Source organism: Nyctereutes procyonoides, unplaced genomic scaffold (assembly GCF_905146905.1).
Source record: "Nyctereutes procyonoides isolate TBG_1078 unplaced genomic scaffold, NYPRO_anot_genome, whole genome shotgun sequence".
In the NCBI taxonomy this organism is placed as follows: Eukaryota; Metazoa; Chordata; class Mammalia; order Carnivora; family Canidae; genus Nyctereutes; species Nyctereutes procyonoides.
In genome coordinates this window covers 2,552,799-2,576,201 of record NW_026575051.1, presented here as the reverse complement: position 1 = coordinate 2,576,201, position 23,403 = coordinate 2,552,799, and the positions used below count along the sequence as shown (strand labels likewise).

General features: G+C 40.7%; 1 long non-coding RNA gene, 1 other non-coding gene and 2 pseudogenes across 5 annotated transcripts; 2 read left to right on the top strand and 2 right to left on the bottom strand.

Moving 5' to 3' along the window:
* Nucleotides 1–225: 225 nt before the first annotated feature.
* On the bottom strand, nucleotides 226–14,794 carry LOC129512551 (uncharacterized). Of its 4 annotated transcripts, XR_008665052.1 has the most exons (6): nucleotides 14,015–14,379; nucleotides 5,079–5,201; nucleotides 2,843–2,963; nucleotides 2,254–2,319; nucleotides 988–1,226; nucleotides 226–646 (listed from the first exon to the last, which is right to left on the bottom strand). It is a non-coding gene; the product is annotated as an uncharacterized LOC129512551 (long non-coding RNA). The 4 variants fall into 4 exon arrangements; XR_008665053.1 differs by lacking the exons at nucleotides 2,254–2,319; nucleotides 14,015–14,379 and adding an exon at nucleotides 14,729–14,794 and having other exon boundaries at nucleotides 5,079–5,205; XR_008665050.1 differs by lacking the exon at nucleotides 2,254–2,319.
* On the top strand, nucleotides 8,881–9,643 carry LOC129512548 (60S ribosomal protein L11-like; annotated as a pseudogene).
* Nucleotides 12,313–12,441, bottom strand: LOC129513208 (small Cajal body-specific RNA 20). Its single transcript, XR_008665188.1, has one exon. It is a non-coding gene; the product is annotated as a small Cajal body-specific RNA 20 (non-coding RNA).
* Nucleotides 14,795–16,423: 1,629 nt separating the features above from the next.
* Nucleotides 16,424–19,896, top strand: LOC129512798 (60S ribosomal protein L26-like; annotated as a pseudogene).
* The last annotated feature ends 3,507 nt before the right edge of the window (nucleotides 19,897–23,403 follow it).

The following is a 23,403-nucleotide window of genomic DNA, read 5'->3' as shown; positions in this document are numbered from 1 at the left end:
TGTGAGAACTAATTTACAGGTGATTCCAGATATGTGTTCCTGATTTTTTTTTTTTTAACCCACTGTGACTAGTTTCCTCTCATGTAGAATGGAGATTACTATGGAGTGAATGTCATTGGTTTATTGGGAAATCTAATTGGGATAATACTCAGTATTTGTATAGCTCTTAAGACAGAGTCTTGCACATAGTAAGGAATCAAGAAATGTCCATTATTATATTGCAAGTTTAATTCAAAACAAAAACAGTTGAATAAATACAACATACAATTAATTTTAACAATTAAGTTCTATCATTTTGTTAAGAAGTATCAGGGGTTTTTACTACAGTCCTACACAAATTTGTAAAAAAGACATATTTATTTTTTAAAAATTTATAAAGCAAAGAATTAATTTTATACTAAGTAGTAAAATATTAGAGACATCTTGTATAAAGAAGATAAAAATTTCAAGAAGAAATAAAACAGAAAAAAAGGGCAGCCCGGGTGGCTCAAGTGGTTTAGCGCTGCCTTCGGCCCAGGGCCTGATCCTGGACACCCGGGATCGAGTCCCATGTCAGGGTCCTTGCATGGCGCCTGCTTCTCCCTCTGCCTGTGTCTCTGCTTCTCTCTCTCCTCTCTGTGTATTCTCAGAAATAAATAAATAAAATCTTAAAAAAAAATTTAAAACAGAAAAAAAGAAATAATATTTAGAAGTGAAATATTTTCTGCATTCTGATTATATGTCTGGAAACATCAAATTATTATCAGATTCCTCCAAAATTATTAAAAGAACAAAAGGGTAAAATATAACATTATTTAATAACAATCAAGTGGATTATTATATTGATACAAAAAATCAACATGAAATCATGAAGAAAATTATCTATTCACAAGCTACTTACAAATTAAAAATCGTTTTAATTTGATCAATTTCAAAGATGTATTTCCTATCAACTCCATTGAAAGGAAGGTGATTATCATGTCTCCATTTTTATTTTCTTCCTCTTACCCCTGAACCCCACATAGGTTGGGGCTTTCTCAGCTATGTTGGTTCTAGCTTGTTTCCCAGACACTGAGATGCCCCTTCTGATGTTTTCTGGTTGGGTGAGCCCTGTTGAGCGGTTTCACTTCCACCTCTTCTCCCTTCACCAGATAGGGAAATGAATCCTGGATTCAGAGCTCCTCCCTGCCCTGCTCTGCCTCATTTTCTCCTCACTGTCTGGCTCACAGTGGCCACTGCAGATGCACCTGGAACAGATAAGTAAAGAAAAAACCATGTCCTTATCCCTGAGTAATTAGAATTAAACAAAGCAATGCACATACATAATGAGTTATGGGAGTTATAGTTGGTTTGCCATGCTCAGGGCCTTTCTTCCTGGGCTCCCACACTTAATCACCCCAACCTTTCTGCAGACCCCAGCTATGCTAACTCCTGTGTCAGTAACACCCACTTCTGCATCTTCAGCCTCAACCTCTCTTGGAAATGGGGGAAGCTGGTCCCATGCAGGGCATGATGGGAGGGGAGCAGCGTGAGAGGAGCAAGCAGTGGGAATTGATGGAGCAGGGGGGCCCCGGGGCAAACAAGAGGCAAGAGCTGCTTGTGAGGAGGCAGGGAGAGAGGAGGCATCACCTGGGTGTGTCAGAGATCTTCTGAGTCCCCAGTATGTGCCTCAGGAGGTCATACTCCATGCTTTATGCAAAAAGAACTACTTAGAATCTAGCTCGGCTTTCAGGAAAATTTCATATGAAACAGAAAACCTGTAATCATTTTGGATTGTAAAAGCAGACGTATGTTTAAAAAAGAGAACTGCATCTATTTCTTTGAGCATTTTAACACTAAGTGAATTACTACGACAGGAAGCCTGGTGGTCTGATGACGCATCTTCTATAAATTGTTGCATTAAAAAGGCTAAGCCTGCGAGCGCCTGGGTGGCTCAGTGGTTGAGCATCTGCCTTTGGCTCAGGTTGTGATCCTGGGATCCTGGAATCGAGTCCCACATCAGGCTTCCTGCAGGGAGACTGCTTCTCCCTCTGCCTATGTCTCTGCCTGTCTCTCATGAATAAATAAATAAAATGTTAAAAAAAAAAAAGGCTAAGCCTTGTTTGGTCAAAGACTATCACGGTATCAAAGAAAAGGGTTTAGGTTTATTACATTATATTTCCAATTTTAAATTCTGATCTTAATTTGATTTTTTAAAAAGATTTATTTATTTATTTTAGAGGGGGGAGGGGCAGGAGAGAGAGAGAGAGAGAGAGAGAAGCAGAGAAGCCAAACCTCCTTGCCCCCTGCTGAGTGTAGAACCTGATACGGGGCTCCATTCCAGGATCCTCAGAGCATGACCTGAGAGGAAATCAAGAGTCAGATGCTCAACCAACTTAGCCACCCAGGCACCCCTTAATTTGATTTCTTAATGGTAATGGTAAAACAGTCTTCATGTATGTTGAGTTAGTGCTGTATTCACCATCTGCTCATCCTTGAATAACTAAGAATGGTCCCAGGCCTCCAGGAATGAAAGTATCAAATACAAATATGGGGCAGCCCAAAGATAGAGTGTGAATTCAGAGGAGGTCCATGTCAAATTTGCCACCCTTCCCAATAGTTAGAATATCCCCTTTTCACATTTTCTTTCTTGCCTGTGTATACACAACAATGAACTTCTTCATGAACTCCTACTGTTTACCAAAATCCTCACACAAAGGCAGTGGCAGAGATGACTTGGTATATATTCTTAAGAGAATATGCTTTAACATTGGCTTTTTATTACTCATGGAACTACCCTAAAGGAACTTGGATAGAAGCCCCGAGAGAAAGTGTGCATGGAATCAAAGAGAACAACTATAGAAACTAGTTTCAGAGCAATTACTTGGCAGTAACATGCTCTTGGAAGGCTGAGGTCTTTTCCGGAACCAGCCTCTGGGACTGAGGAAAGATAGAAAAATGCTTGTTCCAGGTCACATGCAGGTCTTTGGGTCAGATCAGGAACCCTAGAGGAGGTAAAAGGAAAAGTTATCTCAGGTTGTTGACATTTCTTACTCTAAATCTCAGGAAAGAGAAATTTCGTGAGAGATTGAGTCTTAGCCTGATGAAAAATAAGAGTTTCTCTGGGCTTCCTTCTTAATGGAGCAAAGTAATGCTCATTTCCACACTTGTATGCTTCTTCCCAGTAGGAGTCTCAGAGTCAGGATGCAATGAAAGGACTTTCTGCAACCCACTCCCAAGAAAAAGAAGCAGGAGTATTACCTGGTTTTCAAGATCCTCATCACAGAATAATGAAAGGAGAAAAGGGAATGTATTCACCTATTAACAGAATCTTAGACAATTAGATAAACTTTCCCATCTCATCTCCATTGCCATGGTCCAATCACTGGGAAGTAAGGCAGAGGCTGGCTGAAGACTAATTCATTACTAAATGAACTTAGACATGACCAGAGTATTTGGAGACTCCATACATCTGGTTGGGATAAAATTCCGGCCTGGGATTTCTCTCTTCCTACAAGCCATTTTTACTTCCCAACAATCTGATTTCAGTGAACTCCAGGATTCTCTGGTATTGTTTTTCTGTATCAGTTATTTATCATTGAAGATGGATGAGTAAGTCAGGGGAAAGCAAATCTCAGCCATCTCTCAGGTTTTCTTACCTCTCTTGCTCCTAGTATGCACTCAGATGCTCACTACAAGGAAGATGAGCCCTAGCACAAAGCCTGAGAGTAGCCAGTATTTCTCTGAGCAGAATCAGTGTATCTCAGGGAAACACAGACCAGGGGTCATTTTCACCTCTACCTGCTGCACCACCCCTCACGTACTGTCTGAGATTCTGGGGCTTAATATAGAATACCAATATGAGGTCTGTGAGAGATATAAAACTTGAAGGAAGAAATTTAGAAAGGACCCCCAAGTTCCGAAAATTAGGCTGTGACTTCCAAAAGGACACACACATGCTGATTCTGGTAGCTGCCTCTCAAAATAACTCACATAAGCTAAAAGGCTGAAGGCATTTAACAGTTCTCACATGTGAGGATAATTCAGGAAGGTGTTTGAGTTTCCTAGGTTTTCTGACATGGGCAGAGATCTATGAATCATTAGTATTTCCTAGGACAGGGTGGGCAAGTCTCTGCTGCGCCAGCTCTAAACTATTCTCAGGGACTTCTCTAGGAAAAAGATGGAGATAGGTATGACCCCCACGTATAGACATGTGACAAAATGAGTAGATCCCGGAACTAGAATATTCCCTGTTTTTCAGAATTTAGGGCCTAACTCAGGGAGTAACTCACTCCACTCCACAGTGACAGGACCATCCAGGCTGGGGTGCTCTACTTGGCAAGTGTGTCCATCTCTCTGGTGAAGGGTCATTGCCAGTATCACCAGGATCTGGAAGATCCAGTCTTTATTAGGATCAGGTTGGTGGACATAACTCTAGCTGTTTTCCTGCTGTCCATTCAGGAACCAGTGGGGTTGAATGTAGCCTGGATAGAAATCTGTCACATGGTAGACAAGAAGGCTCAGGTGCTATAGAGGTCCATTCTCTAGATGATGGTCTAGAGACCTAGAAATCTGTCAGAGGTCCATTCTCTAGATGTTCACTTTAGGCTTGACTAAGAATTGTAAAGAGAGGGCACCTGGGTGGCTCAGTGGTTGAGCATCTGCCTTTGGCTCAGGTTATAATCCTGGGGTTCTAGGATAGAGTCCTGCATTAGGTTCCCTGCAGGGAGCCTATTTCTCCCTCTGCCTATGTCTCTGCCTCTCTCTGTGTCTCTCATGAAATCAATAAATAAAATATTTTTAAAAATTGTAAAGAGAAAAGCTAATGGCACATGAGATTATTGTTTCTTAGACATTTTCATTATAGAGTTGATTTCTAGCTGTTTAAAATATAAATGATGTAATTAGGCTAGTAGATACAGGTGGTCTAGTCTCCTCGGGACTACAGAGAACAAGTGGTGGTTTTGAATAGGTCTATGGGCTCCTCCTATGGCTCCTTCTTCCCTGGTTCACTTGAGTGATAAAGCGCAGCATCCAACATCTCCCTGGAAGGAATTAGACTGCATATCTAGCATCCTGACTTTTCTCACTAATGCCCAAAGGTCTAGCCTCTAACTTACTTGTTTCTGGGAGCTGATAAGGCAGGTAATCACTAGTCTCCTGAAAGCTTGAATGAGGATGTGGGCTCTTTCTGCAGCTCTTCCCCCTGGCTTGTTCCAGAAGTAAAATCAAGCCTCCAGTTTCTTCCTGGAAGGAGATGGAATATATATCTAGCCTTGCAACTTTTCCAGATGCTACAGGAAAGACTCGCTTCCAACTCACCAGTCTCTGAGAGCTGACAGGGCTTGACATTCACTAGGCCACTGGGGGCTACAGAGAGCAAAGCAATGGTTTAAAAGTATGTGGTTGGTCTGAACAAGAATACAGACATTTGTCACAGCTCTTCTTCTTGGCCTAGTGCAGAATGAGTGATAAATTCTAACTCCCAGAATATCCCTGAGGAAAGAATGTTCCTTGGATCACTCATGCAGCACCCAACTTTTCCAGCTACTACTCAGGGAATTGGCTTCTACCTCACCTTTCTTGGAGCACTAATAGGACTTGTCACACTCTAGATTCCTGGTGGCTGCTAAGAACACAGACAGTGGTTTGGAAACACACATTAAGATTAGAAAGAGGGGATCCCTGGGTGGCGCAGCGGTTTGGCGCCTGCCTTTGGCCCAGGGCGCAATCCTGGAGACCCGGGATCGAGTCCCACGTCGGGCTCCCGGTGCATGGAGCCTGCTTCTCCCTCTGCCTGTGTCTCTGCCTCTCTGCCTCTCTCTCTCTGTGACCATCACAAACAAATAAAAAAAATTAAAAAAAAAAAAAAGATTAGAAAGACCCGGGCAGCCCCGGTGGCTCAGCAGTTTAGTGCCACCTTTAGCCTAGGGCGTGATCCTGGAGACCCAGGATCAAGTCCCACGTCGGGCTCCCTGTGTGGAGCCTGTTTCTCCCTCTGCCTGTGTCCTGCCTCTCTCTCTGTGTGTCTCTCATGAATAAATAAATAAAATCTTTAAAAAAAAAAGATTTGAAAGACCCTCCTAATCTTTGGTTGGGATGACTGGCAAGGGTCATCTCTTGTATGAAGCCAGTCTATGAAGACTAGGAGAGGTGGCTATTTTTTCTAAAGCACAGGCATCAATAGAGTCAAAGAAAATGAAGAAACAAGGAAATATATTCCAAACAAATGAACAATATAAATATCTTGAAATCAATCCTAATGAAATGGAGATATGTGATTCACTCCACAGAGAATTCAGAATAATGGTCATTAAGATGCTCACTGAGGTTAGGAGAGCAAAGCATGAAGAAAGTGAAAATTTCAACAAAGAGAAAAATTTAAAAGTATCAAACAGAAATCATAGAGTTGAAAACCCAATAACTGAACTGAAAAATTCAACAGAGGTGTTCAACAGCAGACTAGAGCAAGTAGAAGAAAGGATCAGTGAAATTGAAAACAAGTCACAGAAAAAAAAAAAAAAGAAAGAAAGAAAAAAGAAAACAAGTCACTGGAAATCATCCAGAGAAGCCAAAAGAAAAAAGAATGAATAAAGATAGCTTAAGGGATTTGAGACATCATCAAATGGCTCAATATACACATTATGGGAGTCTTAGAGGAGGAAGATAGACAAAGGGGCAGAATGCTTATTCAAAGAAATAATGTTGGAAACTTCCCAAAACTGGGGAAGGAAATAGGCATCCAGATCCAAGATGCCTAAAGAATATTAAAGAAGATGAACTCAAAGAAACCCACACTGAGGCACATTAAATTATCAAAGTCAAAGACAAAGAGAATTTTGAAAGCAGCAGGAAAAAGGCAACTTTCACATACTGAGAAACACCAATAAAACTACCAGTAGATTTTTCAGCAGAAATATGGCAGGCCAAAAAGAGTGGGATGATGATATATTTAAAGTGCTGAAAGAAAAAAACCCTGCCAACTAAGAATGCTTTATCCAGCAAAACTGTCCTTCGAAAAAGAAGGGAAGATAAAGACTTTCTCAGACAAACAAATGCTGAGGAAGTCCATCACCACTAAGACCTGCCTTATAAAAAATGTTAGAGGGAAGTGAAATGAAAGAATGCTATAAAAAATGATAACTTAAGAAAGTATGAAACATATTGGTAAAGGTGAAAATACAAATATGGAATGTTATATCACTGTAACAGTGATGAGAAAATATTTTTTTTAAGATTTTATTTATTTATTCATGAGAGACACACAGAGAGAGAGAGAGAGAGAGAGAGAGAGGCAGAGACACAGGTAGAGGGAGAAGCAGGCTCCATGCAGGGAGCCTGACGTGGAACTTGATCCCGGGTCTCCAGGATCACATCCTGGGTTGCAGGCAGTGCTAAACTGCTGTGCCACCAGGGCTGCCAGAGAAAATCATTTTTAATTCTGGTGTAAAAGTTAAAACACAAAAGCATTAAAATAACTATAACTAAAATCATATTAATGGATACACAATATAAATACATATAAAAATACATATAATCTATGATATCAATAACATACAATGTGGGGGCGGGAGAGGTAAAAGTGTAGAGTTCTTGTATGCAAGTGATATTAAGTTGTTATCAGCTTAAAACAGAGTGTTATAACTAGAAAATATTTTATATAAGCCCCATTATAACTACAAAGAAAATACGTATAGAAGCTACACAAAAGAAAAAGGAAATAACTAAAGCCTATCAATACAAAAAAAGATAAACACAAAGGAAGGTAGAGAAAAAGAGGGACAAAGAACTATAAGACAAACAGAAAGTGTGCTTGCTTCAGCAGCACATATACTAAAATTGGGACAAACAGAAAGCAATGAACAAAATGGTAACACTTAATCATTCTCAATCAATGATTACTGTAAATGTAAATGGTTTAACCCCCCAATCAAAAGACAAAGAGTGACTAAGTGGATTAAAAAAACCCAAGATCCAGGGATCCCTGGGTGGTGCAGCGGTTTAGCGCCTGCCTTTGGCCCAGGGCGCGATCCTGGAGACCCGGGATCGAATCCCACGTCAGGCTCCCGGTGCATGGAGCCTGCTTCTCCCTCTGCCTGTGTCTCTGCCTCTCTCTCTCTCACTGTGTGCCTATCATAAATAAATAAAAATTAAAAAAATTAAAAAAAAAAAAACCCAAGATCCGACTACATGCAGTTTACAAGAAACTTCCTTTAGGTTTAAAGATACACAGAAGCTGAAATGAAGGAATGAAAAAAAAAAAAGATACTCCAAGCAAATAGTAACCAAAAGAAAGTAAGGGTAGCTATGATTATATCACACAAAATAGACCTTAATTAAAACCTGTCTTTAGAGACAAAGAAGGTCATTACATTAAGATAAAAGGGTCAATTCAATAGGAAGATATAACAATTTTGAATATAAATGCATCCAACATCAGAGCACCTAAGTATAAAGAGCAAATATTGACAGGTCTGAAAGGAGAACTTGATGGCAATACAATAATAGTAGGAGACTTCAACACACTTTCAATACTGAATGGAATTTCCAGACAGAAAATCAATAAACAGTGGAGTTAAACAACACTATAGAATAAATGGACTTAAAAGACACACATAGTACTTTCTATCCAACAGCATAAGAATACATATTCTTCTCAAGCATACACAGAACATTCTCCAGGATTAAACACATGCTGGGTCAAAAAACAAAGTTAACAAAGTTAAGAAGACCAAAATCATACCAAGTATCTTTTGCAATCATGATAGAATGAAACAAACCCAAAAGCAATGAGAAAATGGGAAAATTCGCAAATACATGGAAACTAAAGACCACACTCTTCAACAACCATTGGTCAAAAGGGATTTTTAAAAATATCTTCAGAAAAGGAAAATGAAAACACAATATATGCTGTTCTCCACCATGGCACAGGATTAAGGTAGAAAGGAGAACCCCATGTGGAACTTCACATCTGCAAGTTCTGACTCAACATCTGTGTGGGGGAGAGTGGAGAGAGACTGACCCAGGCAGCCAAGGTGCTGGAGTAGCTCACAGGTCAACTCTGTGTTCTCCAAAGCTAGATACATAGTGCGATTCCCTGGTATTGGGAGAAATGAAAAGATTGCTGTCCACTGCACAGTCCTTAGGTCCAAGGCAGAAGAAATCTTGGAGAAAGGTCTAAAGGTGCTAGAGTATGAGTTAAAGAAAAATAACCTCTCTGATACTGGAAACTTTGGTTTGGGGATCCAGGAGCACACTGATCTGGGGATTAAATATGACCCAAGCATTGGTATCTATGGCCTGGACTTCTGTGTAGGCTAGGTTTCAGCACTGCAGACAAGAAGCGCAGGACAGGCTGCATTGGGGCCAAACACAGAATCAGCAGAGATGCCATGTGCTGGTTGCAGTAGAAGTGTGATGGGATCATCCTTCCTGGCAAATAAATTCCCATTTCTATCCAAAAGGCATAAAATAAAACTTTTCAGTGGAAAAAAAAAAAGAAAAAGAAAAAAGAGAACACAACACACTAAAACTTATGGGATGCAGCAAAAGTAATACTAAGAGGGAAGTTTTTAGTAAAAAAAAAAAAGAAGGTCTCAAATAAACAATCAAACTTTACACCTTAAGGAACTAGAAAAAGAACAAACCAAACTGCCAGTTAGAAGATAGAAAGAAATAATACAGCAAAAATAAATAAAATAGAGGATAGAATAAAAAAATTGATAAACCCTTAACAAGACAAAAAAGAGAGAAGACTGAAATAAATCAGAAACAAAAGAGCAGACATTAAATGGATGCCACGGAAATAAACAAGACCATAGGGAATTTTATTAACCAATTAATTAATTAATTAATTAATTAATTATGAGAGACACACACAGAGAGAGGCAGAGATAGAGGCAGAGGGAGAAGCAGGCTCCATATGGGGAGCCCGATGTGGGACTTGATCCCGCAACCATGGGTTCACGACCTGAGCCAAAGGCATAGATGCTCAACTGCTGAGCCACCCAGGTGTCCCAACCATAGGGAACTTTATGAACAATGATATGCTAACAAATTGGATAACCTGGAAGAAATGGAGAAGCTCTTAGAAACATATAACAATTGGAAAAAAAAAAGAAACATATAACAAGAGGAATTGAGAAGAAATGGAAAGGCTGAACAGACCAATAACAAATAAGAAAATTGAAGGAGTAATTAAAAACCTCCCAAAGAAGAAAAGCCCAGGACCAGATGGCTTCATGGGTGAATTCTATCAAACATTCAAAGAAAATTAGTATCAATCATCCTAAAACTCTTCCAAAAAAAGGAAGGAACACTTCCAAACCATTTATGAGCCCACCACCACCCTAATACCAAAGCTAGACAAAGACAACACGAGAAAAGAAAACCACAGACCAATATCCCTGATGAACACAGATGTTAAAATACTCAATAGAATATTAGCAAACCAATTCAACAGCACATTAAAAGGATTATACACCATGACCAAGTGGGATTTATCTGTGGGATTAAAGATGGTTCAATAATGGTAAATCAATGTGACACACCATATTAACAGAATGAAAGATAAACATCATCATCTCATCACAGATGAACAGACACAGAAAAAGCATTTGACAACATCCATTTGGAATAAACACTATAAGCAAAATAGATGTAGAGGAACTTACCTCAACACAATAAAGACCATATATTAAAAGCCCCCACAGCTAACATCATAATCAATGACGAAAACCTGAAAGCTTTTCTTCTAAGATCTGATATAAGGCAAGGATACACACTCTCTCCACTTCTACTCAACATAGTACTGGAAATCCTAGCCAGGGCAATTAGACAAGGAAAAGAAATGAAAGGCATTCAAAACAGAAAGAAAGATATAAATTTATCTCTGTTTTCAGATGACATGATCATATATTTAGAAAATTACAAAGATTCAACAACAACAAAACTATTAGAACTAATAAATGAATCCAGTAAAGTTGTAGGAAACAAAATCAACATATGAAAATCAGTGAGGTTTCTGTACACTAACAATGAATTATCTGAAAAGAAAATTAAGGAAACAATCTTAATCACATAGCAACAAAAAGACTAAAATACTTAGTAATAAACTTAATCAAAGAGATGAAAAACTTGGCCACTGAAAATTGTAAAACATTGATGAAGGAAACCAAAGCAGATGCAGATAAATGAAAAGACTTCAATGTTCATGGATTGGGAGAATACTGTTAAAATGTCCAGACCACCCAAGGTGATTTACAGATTCAGTGCAATTCATATCAAAATCCCAATGGTATTCTTTACAGATAATAAAAAAAATAATCTTAATTACATGAGGCACAGAACATCCCAAATAGTCAAAACAATCTTCCTATTTTTTTTCCCCACAGAAAGTGGATTATTGCTTTTAGGACAAAAAAAAAAAAAGATGCTTTCAGAATTTATTTATTTATTCATGAGAGACACAGAGAGAGAGGCAGAGACACAGGCAGAGGAATAAACAGGCTCCATGCGGGGAGCCTGATGTGGGATTCGATCCCAGGACCCCGGGATCACGACCCCAGCCGAAGGCAGATGCTCAACCACTGAGCCACCCAGGCATCCTGCTTTCAGAATTTTTATTAGTGAAGAAAAACTGTTAGAACTTTAAAACTTTTCTAAAACGTTATTTTGTCAGCTGATGAAAGTACTTCAACACAGAAAACTTGACATGGCAAATGTGGGAAGCCCAAACTGTCCAATTGGATATAATAAACTGCTTATAAACGGGACTTGCACTTGGGGCTGATGCAGTGAGTGTCAGGTCTGATTCTTTGTCCTGATGTCTGTGGTGCTCCTTCTCCAGCACCCACTCATGACTCTTCCTCACCATCCCGTGCCTCACAATGCTGTATGGGACTCTCTGCAGGAGACACAACTCTGAGTAGGTGGATGGAGTGGTCTGGTAACACCCAAGCTAATCCACACAGGGAAAAATGGTGACCCTCCCTGAGCGAGGTGGCCTCAGAAGCCTCTTTTACAACAGAAGTCCCCCACTTTTGGAGCCCTCTCCTCTCCCAGTGAATCCCCTGGGGCCAAAGAAGTTGTTTAGTAGGAAAGCAGGAGGTGAGAGGCCCCACTCCTTCACAGGCATCTTTGAGGTAGACGACTACCTGTTTAGGTGTGTTAGGTGTTGCCTATAGAGTAGGCAGGGGCCAAGTTACTTTTGGGGCAACACAGGCCAGGATCAGCTCATGAGAGCCTGGCACTATGTAAAGAGAGCCAGAGGCTCCATGCTGCCAGTTCAGACCCTAGTCTGGCTGTGGGGCTAGCATGCTTGATATAGATCAAGCAGGGGCTCCCAGCAACTACAGATGTCTGAGGCAGGAAAACAAGGCTGCCAGCTTGTGGCAGCCCTGACAATGATCCTCAAAGGCTGATCTTGGCCTCCATCCCTGGCTAAGGAGAAAAGGGACCTCTTAGCCCCATGGGAGAGAGGCCCCACCTAACTTCAAAATGCACCACAAAGTTATCAAAACAGTATGCTACTGGTATAAAAACAGACATATAGGTGAATGGAACAGAATAGAGGGCCCAGAAATAAATCAGTGCATCGATGGTGAATTAGTCTTCAACAAGAGTTTCAAAAATACCCAATGGGGAAGGGAGAGTCTCTTCAATATTGTTCGGAAAATTGGATATCTGTATGCAGAAGAATGAAACTAGACCCTTGTCTCATACCATATACAAAAATCAACTCAAAATGGATTAAAGACTTAAATGTAAGACTTGAAACCATAAAATTCAGAAGAAAAATGGGAAAAGCTCGACATACGAAGGGAGACAGCATCTCACATGTGTTAGAATGGCTATTATCAAAATACAAAAGGCAAGTGTTGCTAAGGAAGGATGTGGAGAAGAGGCAATCCTTGTACACTGGTAGAGGGAATGTAAATTGGTACAACCATTATGGAAAACACTGTGGAGAGTTCTCAAAAAATTTAAAAATAGAACTACCATATGATCCAGCAATCCCACTTCTAAGTATATATCCGTTGTATATACGTATGAATATATTTTGTATATTAAAATATTATGTTATTATACATAATACATATGCTAACGAGCTATATAGCTAACATTATGCTAAGTAAAAAAAGGCAGACACAGAAAGCCAAATACTGCATGATCTTAGTCACATGTGGAATCTAAGATAGTTAAACTCCTAGAAGCAGAGAGCAGAATGGTGGTAACTCGGGGTTAGAGGGAGGTGGAAATGGGGAGCAATTGGTCAAAAGGTAGAAATTTTCAATTATCCAAGATGATTAAGTTCTGGAGATCTTACCGTAGAGCGTGGTGATATGGTTAACAATACTGTACTGCATACTTGAAATGTGTTCAGGGTAGACCTCGAGTGTTGTCAACACACACACACACACACACACACAGACAGACACTGGCTACTGTCTGAGATGATGGGTATGTTAATTAGCTCGATTGCGTAATCATTTCACGATGTAGAAATATATCAAAACATCAAGTTGAACACCTTAAACATATATAATTAATATATTTATAATTCCTATTTGTCAATTACACCTCAATAAAACTGAAAAAAAGAAATCTTCAGGATCTGCCAGGTGTTACCTGGCTACATGGGAATCAGTTGGGAACTCATTAAGAAAACAGATTTCCAGACCTCGCCACCCACTGAATCTGAATCTCTGGGCAGTGATTTGGGGAATCTGTGCTTCAGGCAAGGTTTCTAGGAGATTCCGGTGAGCAGGACTTGGGACTCATTGGCCTAGAAGATAAATCCACACTCCTCAGGCTGGCATCCAGCACTCTGCTATCCGGAAGCTAATCACCTTCAAGAAAATGGCATTTAGCTCCAACACTATGTACCAGCGACGGGAAATCAAGGTAAAATGCCATCCCAGCCCCCAAGGGGCTTAGGCTTCACACTCCTCCTCACCGCCCTTACTTCTCAGCCCCCCTTGGTACTCTCCTGCTCCCCATCCTGCAGCCAGCCAGCCTCCCCAAGTCTCCCTGATTTCCAAACACACAGTTCAACCTGCCTTTCCTTCATCTTGTTAAGTCACTGTCACCCTCTCAACCTCAGCTTCTGGAACACTTCTCGGGGCGCTTCTCCTAGTATCTGCTCTTCACCTTCTGGTTTCCTTGGCAGGCTGTTCTGGGTTAAACAACACAGCTGTCCGGGTTCCTGCGATTCACTCCTTTGCTCTCGTCTCCCAGGATTCCCCCCTCGGAAACCAGCGCCTTCTCGTCGGCTCCAGATGCTTTAGAGTAACCTGGGGTCCCTCGAATATCTCAGATCCGCCTTCCCCACCGGCGTTTCTTCCCACAACGCTGTCCTGATGCGCCCGTCTGCACCTCCCAGCCTCCAGAGGCCAGCCCAGACAGCGCGGTCTCTCGGTCCCGCCCCTTCCGGTCTCGCCCTCGCTCGCCCCGCCCCTCAAGCCCCGCCCCACGCGGCCGCGCCGGCGAGCCCCGCCCTCGCCCCGCCCTCGCCCCGCCCCTCCGTTCGCGTCCGCCCGGGGACTCGCTCCGACAGGTCCTAGGCCCCGCCGCCGCCCCAGCTCGGTGCCCCGCGTGTTCTGCGCTTCCCCGCGGAAGCGCGCGCTCTCCTCTCGCGGTTACGACATGCCTGTCCACCGCGCGCCGCGCCCCGGGAGACGGCCGGGGCCCTCAGCGTCGCCGCGACGGGAACGTGCGCTGCGGGGAGCGGCGACCGAGCCGGGGTTGCCGGACCCCATTCCCCGCACACCTGAGCACCTCCTCGCGGCCCGCGGGGCGGATCGGGACGGCCGCCTCCGTCGGCCTCCCCTACCGCCTCGCCCGCCCACCCACGGCTCCCCGCTCTCGCCGAACGTCTAACGGGCGCCACCACCCGCCGGCGGGGTGCCCCTGGGGTCCTAGTGCCGCCCAGATAGCGCTGCTTTGTATTCGTGGAACTTTTGCTGGGTGCATTGCATTGACTGAGAGATTGGGTCTGTTACAGTCAAAACCGAAGGAGACCAGCTTTGAAAATTATAAGCAAACTAGCCAGTTTGATCATGCAAACAAAGCTTAATTTAGCCTATTTTGCATTTGCAAGGCTATCTTGGCCAAGATCATTTCTTGCTTGCTCTTCTGGAAGTAAGCAACATTTGACTGTTTCCCATGGTTGATGTGAAGAAACCACTGAAGATTATATTGTAGGCAATCTGGGAAAAACAGTCACCGCTTTCTCACGGCATAGGCTATTTTATAACAGTATACCCCTGAGTCTCATTCTGTGCTCTGGTTTGACAGCTCCCGGTTTGCTAACTATTTTTAGTATGTGTACAAAAGTTTTTACAAAATAGTGATTCATTGGTTTTGACTTGGCTATTTTGAACTTTAAAAAAAAGAAGAGTTTATTCATTTGAGAGAGAGAGAAAACGGAGCAGAGGGCCAGAGGAAGAGGGAGAAGCAGAGACCCCTCTGAGGTGGGAGCTCTTGAAGGGAGCTCTAACCATAGATCCTAATCTGAGCCAAAAGCGGACCTCAACCGGTTGAGTCATCCAGGTGCCCTTATTTTTAACCTTTGGCAATATATTTAATATGCATGGTTCTAGCTATTCTCGTCAAAACAGTTCACCTCAGGGCTGGATTTTTATTTTATTTAATTTTTTAAAAATTTTTTGATTTTTATTTACTTAGAGAGAGAGAGAGAGAGAGAGGCAGAGACACAGGCAGAGGGAGAAGCAGGCTCCATGCACCGGGAGCCCGACGTGGGATTCGATCCCGGGTCTCCAGGATCGCGCCCTGGGCCAAAGGCAGGCGCCAAACCGTTGAGCCACCCAGGGATCCCAGGGCTGGATTTTTAAAAACTATCTTTTGTAATAGAGAGTTAGGCACAGAACCTTTCTGTGTTCTCACCTATGAGAGGAGAGGATTCAACCAAATGATCTCTGAACATTAAGCAATAGGCCCTTCACAGGGAAAAGAAAAAAAGTAAACAGGCATAGATATACATAAGTATATAAAACGTGACTCAATGCTAAGGGGTGATTCAGTGATCTTTAGAGAGGGTGGAGAAAGCAATCAATCCTGCTGGCAGCTGGAGGAGGGGGGGAACATGAAGGCTTCCGTGGAGGTGATACTTCTTGTGGGGTCCAGGGAGGGGCAGAAACTCACTAGTGGGGAAGGCCTCAGGTGGAGGCATTGCGGAGACAGAAAACATTGGGGAAATGGAGAGTGTGCTGTTCTCTCTGACTCCTTTCCTGCTATTGGACAGTCTTAGCTCATATGTCACTCCTCCAGGAAGCCTTCCCTCATTTCTTTCTCTTTTCCACAGTTAGGTTCTCTCTCTTCTCTTGCCAGTATTACATCTTAAATATACCTCAGGTTTGTAGTGTTGCGTGCTGGAAATGTAGGAATAAACTTCACAAAGCTTTCTTAAACCCTGGTGTAAGAAAATCTTAGCTTGAAAGTTAACATGTCTTTTCACCTTTCAAGCATTGCCATAGATAGACTTGGCCTCAAAAGGTGTGGAATGTACCTTGACTGATCAATGAAAATTACCACAACCTCCAGATAGTGCATTTAACGTAAATACCAGCAGAATATACTTAAAAATGTGATGCATTAATTTAAAATATCATTTAGAGACAACAGAAGGCAAACTGAAACATTCACAAATTTGTGGAAATAAACAATAGATCAAAGAAGAAATCACAAGGGAAATTAGAATATACTTAGATGAACAAAAGCTAAGGCACAACACACAATGCTGCATACTGGCAGTAAAGGGTGTGCTAAGGGACAAATTAATCTCTGTAAACACATTAATTTCTTTTTTTTAATTTTTTTTATGATAGTCACACACACAGAGAGAGAGAGAGAGAGAGAGAGGCAGAGACACAGGCAGAGGGAGAAGCAGGCTCCATGCGCCGGGAGCCCGAAGTGGGATTCGATCCCGGGTCTCCAGGATCGCGCCCTGGGCCAAAGGCAGGCGCCAAACCGCTGCGCCACCCAGGGGAAGAGAGACCTCAAACCAATCACCTACTTCACAATTTTAGGAACTAGCAAAAGAAGAACAAGCAACCCCAAACTGTCAGATGGAAGGAAATAATAAAGATTAAAGCAGAGATAGAGAAGAGAAAAATATAGTGGAAATAAACCCAAAAGTTGCTTCTTCAAAGAGAGTGACATGATTGAGAAACCATTATATAGACTGAAAAAAAAGAAAGAAGATTCAAATTTCTAGTTAGAAATGAACCGGGGACATTTCTACTGAATCCACAGAAGCCAAAAGGATTAAAAGATGGTACCAGGAACAACTGGATAACCAACTAATTGGATAACCTGGATGGAATTGACAAACACCTAGAAACACAAAACTTACCTAGATTGAATCAATAAGAAATAGAAAGTCTGAGTAGAACTGTAGTAAGGTTAAATCAGTAATAAAAAACCTGTGGACAAGGAAAAGCCCTGGAGCTGATGGCTTCACTGGTGAATTCTACTAAATGTTAAGTAACTAATACCAATTGTCAAATTCAAAGAACTGAAAAGGAGAGAACACATTCTAACTTATTCTATGATGCTATTTTTGTCCTGATACCAGAGCCAGACAAAGACACTGCCAGAAAAGAAAACTACAGACTAATATCCTTTATGAATATCGATACAAAAGTCCTCATCGAAATACGAGAAAACTGAATCCAGCAGCATATTAAAAGAATACATACTAAATAGGATTTATTCTTGGTATGCAACCATGGTTCAACATATGAAAATTAATATGACTAATGAATGTCATATATGACACTAACATTATGACTAATATAATGTCATATATGCCACTTAAGTGGACTGAAATGATCCACTTCAACTGATGCAAAAAAGCATTTGATAAAATTTTGACACTCTTTTATGGTGAGACACTCAAAAAACTAGGAGTAGAAGGAAAACAACCCCAACATAATAAAGGCCATACATGAAAATCTGACAGATAACAGCATAATCAATGGTGAAAGAAAGTTTTTCCTCTAATTTCCGGAACAAGATAAGGATGCTTGATTTAGCCACTATTCAAAATAGCACTAGAGGGATCCCTGGGTGGCGCAGCGGTTTAGCTAGCGCCTGCCTTTGGCCCAGGGCGCGATCCTGGAGGTCCAGGATCGAATCCCACGTCGGGCTCCCGGTGCATGGAGCCTGTTTCTCCCTCTGCCTGTGTCTCTGCCTCTCTCTCTCTCTCTGTGTGTGACTATCATAAATAAAAATTAAAAAAAAAAAAACAAAAAAAAACAAAATAGCACTAGAAATTCTAGCCAGAGCAATTAAACAAACTGGGAGTGGAGGGAAGCCATCCTAATTGGAAAGAGTAAAATTATCTCTGTTCAAAGATGCATGATCTAATAAGTACCACACCTTAAAGGTTCCACACACAAAAAATAATTAAAAAAGAAATTCAGCAAAGTAATAAGGTACAGAATCCACACAAATCCACAGTTGTGTTTCTAATGCAAATCAAAACCACAATGAGATATCACCTCACACCTGTCAGAATAGCTAGTCTCAAAAAAATAAGAAATAACAGGTGTTGGTGAAGCTGTGAAGAAAAGGGAACCCTGTGCACTGTTGGTGGGAATATGAATTGGTGCATCCACTATGGAAAATAGTAAGGAGGTTTCCCAGAAAAATAAAAACAAATGCTGTATGATCTAGCAATTCCACTTCTGGGTATTCACCCCAGAAAATGAAAACACTAATTCAAAAGGAAATATGCATCCCTATGTTTATTGCAGCATTATTTACAATGGCCAAGATATGGAAGCAACCTAAGTTCATTAATAGATGAATAAATAAAGAAAATGTGGCATATACATAAAATGGAATATTACTCAGCTATAAAAAAAGAATGAAGTCTTACCATTTGCAGCTATGTGGATGGACCTAGAGGGTATTATGCTAAGTGAAATAATTTAGACAGAGAAAGACAAATAGCATATGATTTCATTTATATGTGGAGTCTAAAAACAAAACGAATGAGCGAAATAGAAACAGATTCATAAATACAGAGAACAAACTGGTGGTTGCCAGAAGAGAAGGGGGTGAGGGGATGGGTGAAATAAATGGAAGAGAACTAAGAGGTACAAACTTCTAGTTAAAAGTCATGGGGAGGAAAACTACAGCATAGGGAATATAGTCAATAATATTGTAATAACTGTGTGTGGTGACAGACTTAATGCTGATCATTTAATAATGTATATAAATGTTGAATCACTATGTTGTACAGCTGAAATGAATATACTACTGTATGTCAACTATACTTCAATAAAAAATCAATTGTGTTTATATACACTAACAATGAACAATCCAAAAAAGAAACCAATTCTATTTATAATAGCATCAAAAAGACTAAAATTCTTAAGAATTAACCTAAACAAGGAGGTGAATACTATATGCACTGACGACTAAAAAACACTGATGAGACTTTTGCAGCCATCGTTGAAGTGCCAGCCTCCAAAATGAAGTTCAATCTTTGTGACTTTTGACCAGAGCAAGAACTATAAAATGCATTTCAATGCACCTTCCCACATTCACAGGAAGATTATGTCTTCCCCTTTTTCCAAAGAGCTGAGACAGAAGTATAATGTTTGAACAAATGCCATCCGAAAGGATGATGAAGTACATGTTGTGTGAGGACACTAGAAAGATCAGCAAATTGGTGAAGTAGTCTTCACTAAATTGGTTTACAGGAAGGAATATGTCATCTACATTGAATGAGTACAGAAAGAGAAGGCAAATGAACAACTGTCCATGTAGGCATTCATCATAGCAAGGTAGTTATCACTAGAATGAAACTGGACAAAGATCACAAAAAGATCCTTGAGTAAAGCCAAATCTTGCCAAGTAGGAAAGGAAAAGGGCAAATATGAGGAAAAAACAATTGAGAAGATGTAGGAATAAAGTAATCCTATGTATGATTGTTCTATCCTATGAGGAGGGGGAAAGGTAAAAAACATTGCTGAAAGAAGATAAAGAAGATGTAAATAAATGGAAAGACATTCCATGTTCATGGATTGGAAGACTTAATGTTATTAAAATGTCAATATTAGGGCAGCCTGGGTGGCTCAGCGGTTTGGCGCCGCCTTTGGCCCAGGGCCTGATCCTGGAGACCCAGGATTGAGTCCCGCACCGGGCTCCCTGCATGGAGCCTGCTTCTCCCTCTGCCTGTGTCTCTGCCTGTGTGTGTGTGTGTGTGTGTGTGTGTGTGTGTCTCATGAATAAATATAATCTTTTTAAAAATGTCAATATTATCCAGAGCAATCTACAGACTCAGTACAATCCTTATCAAAATCCCAATGATATTTTTGCAGAAATACAATTATCCATCTAAAATTCAAAAGGGGCCCCAAAATGCCAAAAACAATCTTGAAAAAGAGGAGAAGAGTTGGAGGTGTCATACTTCCTCTCTTACCACAAACTTACCACAAAGTTACAGGAATCGAAACAGTGTGGAACTGGCATAAAGACAGACACATAGACCAATGAAATAAAATAGAGACCCCCCCCTCCAATAAACTCCTGCCTATATAGTCAATGATTTTCAACAAGAGCACCAAGATCATTCAATGGTAGAAAGTACAGACTTCAACAAAAGGTGCTGGGAAAACTGTATATCCACATGCAAAAAAGTGATGCTGGACCCTTATCACGTACAAAATTATGTCAAAATGATCAAAGAGGCGTGCCTGGATGGCTCATTTGGTTAGGCATCTTCCTTCAGCTCAGGTCATGATCCCAGGGTCCTGGGATCGAGTCCCTGCAGAGCGTCTGCTTCTCCCTCTCTCTCTGCCCCTTCCCCCATCGTGCTCACACTCTCTCTCTTCTCTCAAATAAATAAATAAATAAATAAATAAATAAATAAATAAATAAATAAAATCTTTAAAAAAATGAATCAAAGATTTAAAGGTAGGAGCTAAAACTTTAAAAGATTACTATTTTAAATACATAGTGCTGGAAGCTGCTTTCGTATTCTAGAGATATAACTGATCTCAAGGACAAAATTGACCTTTGATTTAGGAAAACATATTAATGTGCTTTTTCATTATGAGAAAAATACTCTAAATTAGTAGAGGCAGGTGGAAGTCACATGTCTCTGTGAAACATATAGGGATAATATTTTATTATAAAAATATTATTTACTAAAGGTCTTACTATTTTCTTTTTCACACATCTTTGGGTGTGATTTTATTCATTCAGAGATAACTCATTGTATTGGGGAACATTTGGATTTTTATCATAGAACTTCAAAGAGAATTCCAAACAGAATATTGATAGACACAGCAAAGTCATAGTCTTGAAAGTCAGACATTAGTAACAGAAAAAGAAGTTTCTGAAATTTTTGGCTTTAGAATTTCAGGCTTGGCTTGGTTTTTAGAGTTTCTTACTGAGTGTGCATTTTAGGCTGGGACTATTTTCTTTTGGGGGTGAATATTCATTGGCTGGTTCTGTGTTTCTGAGATCTTATAAACATCAAAACTCTCCTTTTTCATCCTTTTGCTACCTCCACACGGAGCTAGAACCTGTAGGATCCTGTGTGGTTGTTTGGACCTACCCATTCATATTCTAAAGTTCCAGGGACTGCCTTGTCCCTAGTTTGTTAAAGACATTGTCTCTGGGTACTTTCCTTTGCTATCCCAATTGATCTGTTTTCATGAGGACACTTGGGGCAATTAAAAAACTCTACAGCCATTATCATCTTCCTGTATTTGTAACATTTGGCAAACTGAACATTACTTTAAAAGCTAATATGAAGAAAATAGGAAAGCTAATCAACTAAAATTTTAAAAATTGAATGCATAAAACCATTCAACTCAATGTATAAAGTGACAAAAACTTCATAAAGTTAAAGAATCAAGTTTTTGGTAAATCGGTAAAATAGGAAGATTGTGATTTGGTGAATTAATTTCAGCTTAGTTGGCCATTTGGTGAGTTGATTTTTATTTTTAATTAAAAAATTTTTTTAAAGATTTTATTTTTAAGTAATCTCTACACCCAACATGGGACTCAAACTTACAACTGGGACATCAAGAGTTAGAAGCTCTACCAACTGAGCCAGCCGGCCCCACCCCCACCCATGACTTGATTTTTAGAGAGTTGATTTTCAGTAAATTGATTTTCAAGGTAATCATGGAGCAGGTAGACCTGGCCTGGATTCAAGGGCCAGCAGTCCCAGTTATGCAAGCCCAGGATCAGGTAGCAGGTGCATCAAGATGTAAGGGATATGCAGCAAGAGCCAGGTTTGCACTGGGGCCAATAGTGGGGAAAGTGGCTGAGCCCTGTTGCCTTTGCCAAGGAGAACTGATCTCCAATTTGACCAGCCACAGAAACTTTGGTAATTGAAGGAGAGAGGGCAGAGGCCAATGATTAAGATGCTGCTGGAAGTAGAGAACCATCAGCGAAGAGAAAAAAGAAACAGCTTCCCATAGTCATAATGTTATATAAATTTACCTTTGTCCCAGGATATCATTCAAATAAGAGGGAAGGAGAAGGGGAAAAAGGAAAAACCCTGAAAGACTTAGCCTTTCCCAGGGGAGAGATGAATCTTTTCAAAAACAATCTCATTTAAATAGGAAGAGCTGCATCTATACCTTTAAAAGTCCAGTTTGGGGGTTTTCCTACCATCATTTGGATTTGTTGCTCCAGAGTATAATGAGATCAGTCAGTGATTCATATATATATATATATGTGTGTATATATACACATATATATACATACATATATATGTGTATATATATTTAAAAAGTTACTGTTTTTCACATATGAGTTTTGATTTTTATATATCAAGCTATTTACAGATATACAGGAAGAGTGATTTTAGTATATATGCTGCCAAAGCGAGAACAAAGAGTGATTTTAGCTTAAAATTTCCAGTTTGTTCCCAGGAGATAAGAGGTCTGGGATTTAGAGAGTCAGGAAATGGGAGGGGAAAGTTCTAAGGGAAGCAAGCAGCTTCCAGCAACACGACAGAAGTTCAAAGCCTGAAAATATGGTCAGAAAGCCACTTGCTATGGTAGAGAGCAGCCTGAAAATGACTGAAACAGTGTGCCAGGAGCAGGAGGTTGGAGAAAGAGACATTAAGCATCTGGCATGTGGAAACATGCACTTGTATCACTTCTCTGTCCAGGGAATTCTTTTTAAAAAAAATTTTAAATTTATTTATGAGAGAGAAAGAGAGAGAGGGGCAGAGACACAGGTAGAGGGAGAAGCAGGCTCCATGCAGGGAGCCCGACGTGGGACTTGATCCCAGGTCTCCAGGATCAGGCCCTGGGCTGAAGGCAGCGCTAAACCGCTGAGCCACCTGGGCTGCCCTGTCCAGGGAATTCTGAAGAGAGAACTAGACCACTTGAATTCCTGAAATTATCTGGGTTGGAACTATTTAATTAATTACTAAGAAAGGGTCAT